A 4557-nucleotide genomic window follows, 5' to 3' on the forward strand; every position below is an offset into this window, starting at 1 on the left:
TGTGTGTGTGTGTGTGTGTGTGTGTGATACAGAGGCTGCCAGTAGTGGGTAACTGGACCAGTGAAAAGTACAACTCCATCTGGAGAAAAATTAGGTCTGTCTCTTTAAAGATGAATTTTCCCTTCTGTTCAGTCCTGGCCTATTTAAACCCAAGCCAGTAGACGTGTTATGGACTGGACACACTCAGAACCTATGGAGCCTATTCCTCCAGGCACGGACCTAAGCAGAATTTAGGCATTTCTAACTTCAACACTTAGTCCTTCCTATTCCTGTCCTGTGCTGGGACTTAAAGAGTCTCCCAACGGGACCGCGCTTCAGGTTGAAGGCTAGGGTCACCCATGAATACTTGGGGTCCCTTAGGAGGTTCAGTGGGTGCAATAGAATCTTCTGATAGAGCCTGCTAGGTGCTTGTCTCCTGGAGGGAAACTACAGGTCCAGAAAAAGGAACACTCAAACTCAAGTCCCAACCTAACTCTAAGCATGCCAAGCAGCTGCCAGTAACTGCTAAAAATATCTAACCCTGGCCCTAGCCATTTTGCTTCTGGGCATGAGGTTGCCCAGAGTTGGGGAGATCCAGGCTGACAGTGGGGGACTCCAGAAGGAGCCAACCCCTTTATAGTTTTCCTGCTGCTGAGCCCCATGCTGGGCCTTTTGTTCATAAACATCTCACTGAAGAGGGGCATGAATGTGGGGACTGGGTGAGGGGTAGCTTTCCGGAACTAATCCCAAGGGTTTCTGCTCTGTTTAAGACTCACTTCTGAGCCATACCTGTGTGCCAGACCCCTTTTCAATGGCAAAAATAGATGTAGTACCACCACTGCCTCGGAGCTCCCTTTTCTCAGACGCTGGGTGAAAACGGGGATAGTCTCAGAGGGAAGGAGAGGTGATGGAGCAGACTGGGTGTCTAGTTCCCCGTTTGTCTCTCTTCCAGCATTCAGGTACCCAGTCCTGAACTGGATATCATGACCTATTCTTTCCTTGCTCATCTCTAGGGTGAAGACTGGGCGTGTGTGTGTGTGTGTGTGTGTGTGTGTGTGTGTGTCTGCGTGTCTATGCCCGTGTACTGGCTGTGACGTACTTTAGGACAGGGACTTGCTCTTAGACGTTTGCAATGACTGTGGTGGGGGTGGAAGGGCACCCATTTGGAGCTCAGGTGACATCATACATAGATGGACCTTAGTGGGCTGCAGCCGGTTGCCATGGAGACTTGAGCCAGGCTTTCTGGTACTGCATTAGTCTCCTTGGCAACACCTAAAAGGCCTTGAATTGAGGAAACTGGCTAAGGGATAAGGTTAAGAGGTTTATGATGCAGGGTTCTTTTGTTCTTAAGGCCCTCAAAGTAAGCAAAGGCTGAGCCAAGGAACCTGCTCATATGTCCTTGAAGGAAGGATCATGGAGGCCTAGGAAGTCCCTGCTGGCTTTTGTTTCTTGGATAAGGCTCAGTGGGAAGAGGGAACTAGGGGCTTCTGCTTCTCCTGACCAGTTAGAAGCTTCTAGAGTCAGCACACTGCTTCCCAGCAGGAACCCAAGTGGGCCGTTTATGACACACACCCCTCCTCCCAAGGCCACACATACAGTGTGGCTGAAAAGAACCTTTAGGTGTCCAGGATAGGTTTGGCAGAACGCGGGTATAGGATAGCTGTAGACCTTCCCAGAAGCAGCCATGCAGGGAAACAGGGCTGACTTTCCCCTCTGGTAATTTGAGCTTTTGACTGCAACAGTGTATCTTCTTTGCCAAGGCAACGGCATCCACACAGAGCCACTCAGACCCCAGGCATTCCTTGGCTGTGCTAACAGGCCAGAGATGATCATCACAAACCTAGGTATAGCCAGGAGCCTCACCATCCAATATCAGGACACGACCCTAGGATCATTTCCTGCTACACTTCTTATCCTCTCAGCTTTCTCAGCTGCCCAGAAGGAACAAACAGGTTGGAGCCAGCTCTGTACCTTGTTGATTTGTCCCAACAGAGCCTCAGTTTCCAGCTAGGTAAACAAAGAAAAATGTCTCCCTAGTCCTTTCTTTCATTTTCATTTATTTATTTATTTATTTATTTATTTATTTATTTATTTATTTATTTATTATTTAATACCCCATCACAGCCCCCCTCCCATACTCCTCTCCCACAGCCTCTTGCCCCACCCCCTCCCCTTCTCTGAGTACTCCCTGGGTACCAACCCACCCTGTCACATCAAGTCACTGCAGGACTAGGGACATTCTCTTCAACCTGAGGCCAGACAAGCAGCCCAGTTAGGGGAACAGGATCTACAGGTAGGCAACAGAGTTGGGGATAGCTCCCACTCCAGTTGTTGGGAGACCCAAATGAAGACCAAGCTGCATCTGCTACATATGTGCTGGGGGTTAGGTCCAGACCATGGCTGTTCTTTGGTTGGTGGTTCAGTCTCTAGGAGCCCCCAAAGGTCCAGGTTAGTTGGCTCTGTTAGTCTTCTTGTGGAGTCCCCATTCCCTCTGGGTCCCTCAATCCTTCCCCGTCTCCCTATTTCTGAGACACAAATAACATGAAACATGTTAAGAGTGTCTTAAGAGTGGGATGTATTGCTATCTTAGCAGGCAGACGTATATTGTCATCATCTTTGGTTGGATGGGGCAGGCTGAGTGAATCCGTGGACTCTCTCTTACTTTTGCTTCAATATCTTCAGGATGATGTTCTGTCCTGAGGAAGGTCAGAGAACCCAGGAAAAATGCAGATAACTCTATTACCTAATCCCACCTCTTCTCTGTGGGACTAAATGTTGGAAAGAGAACCTCTCTGGCCTGAGGGTTAGTCTCCATTGCCAATTTGACGGTATTTAGACTTGTCATAGAAACTTCTGGCCATGTCTGCAGGTGGAAAGGTTTAACTGAAGACCCATACTGAATCAGGTAGCATCACTCATGGACTGACGTCTAAGATGATAAAGAGGAGAGAGTGAGCTGAGAACCAGCATCCCTTTCACTGTGCTTCCCAACTGTGGGTGCAATGTAATCAGCTGCCTCACTTGCCTGAAGCTGTGCCTTTCTCAGCAATGAGAAAAGTAATGAGTACAGCTAGGCTTCAGCATCCCCTCCCCTCCTCACATCACAACCCTCTCCCTTCAGGGACTCTGCTGTGCTGTGACTCGGTTCATTCACTTCACTGAGCCATATGTACTAAGTACCCATGTGCCAGCAGACCCTTCTGTCAAGGGCAGGGATGATGGGGGAAAATAAATGCAGCTAAGGGTACTCATGTGTGTCATCCATTCCCCAAGGCTATCTCATTTAGCTGGGATTTGTTATTCCCATTGTGTAGATATAGCAACCGAGGCTTGAGGGATCATAGTCCAGAAATAGCAGAGCTAGCTATATGAGGTGGAAGGTCTCAGGGATCTTAGAGTTCGTCCTTCCCCCACACTACTATGCCTTTCCAGCACAGTTGTGGTTCCAGAAAGTTCTTTGGGTGCTGGTCCAGTATTCACAGATGGTATCCTGCAGACAGCCAGTGGCCAGGCACCGATGAGTCAAGAATGTCAAAGGGACCGAAATGCCAGCAGCTTGATGTCTCTCACCCTGGTGGCCCAGTTACCAGGAAGACCAGCAGAATGAGTCAAAAGCACCTGCCTATCCAGAATGGCTGAATACAGATACCATGGCCACCTCAGACAGATGGGGCTTGCCAAGCTGAGGTTTACATATGGGGAGGCCTACAGTTTCAGAAGGATCTTTGGGCCTACTCACCCTGGTGGGTGACCCATTTCTCTGAAACATTCACCTCTTTCACTTCTGAACATGGAGGATCAAGTGGCTGAAAGAGCACTTGAGAGAGACCAAGGGCGAGTTTACATGTGTAGAGAGCGGTCTCAGAGAGACTGCCACGACTATTCCCAAGTCAACAGATAGAAGCTGAGTGACATGGGTCAGTGGCTTCACCTTCTTGGTCTTGGGTCATCACAAGGGGCTCCTCCTCTTCTTAGTCACCAGACTGGCAAAACTCCTCCTAAGAATGAACTGAGACTAGGAGCTGGGGTCTGGACTGGCTTTGGTCTCTGGAATAGGCCCAGGCCTTTCTTGTTATGGACGCAACAGCAACCCCTGCTAAGGGAGAAGGATTTTTATCTGTAGCTGGAAGTCTTTAGGATATTCTCCTAAATCACTTCTCACTTGCAATGTGTAGATAAGGAAGAAAAACAATCACGACGTGGAGCAAGGTGATTTGCTGAGCTGGACCTGGTGGCACACGTGCATAACCCCAGTACTCAAAGATAGTCTGAGGCAGTCTGAGCTATACAGTGAGTTCAAAGCCAGCCTGGGCCACACAAATATTTGAACTTGTTTCTAGTTAGGTTGTGCGTGGCTCAGCCCTTAGCACACACCTTTAATCCCTCTGGCTGGAATACTGACACATCTTTAGTACACACCTTTAATCCCAAACTGAAGGTAAAGTTAGTTTGTAGAAGGAAGCACTTGTACTTGAAAGTGATGACTAGTTGAGTGGCAGAAAAGGTGACGAAGCCGGGCGGTGGTGGCACATGCTTTTAATCCCAGCACTTGGGAGGCAGAGGCAGGCGGATTTCTGA

The sequence above is a fragment of the Mastomys coucha genome, unplaced genomic scaffold (assembly GCF_008632895.1).
Source record: "Mastomys coucha isolate ucsf_1 unplaced genomic scaffold, UCSF_Mcou_1 pScaffold22, whole genome shotgun sequence".
In the NCBI taxonomy this organism is placed as follows: Eukaryota; Metazoa; Chordata; class Mammalia; order Rodentia; family Muridae; genus Mastomys; species Mastomys coucha.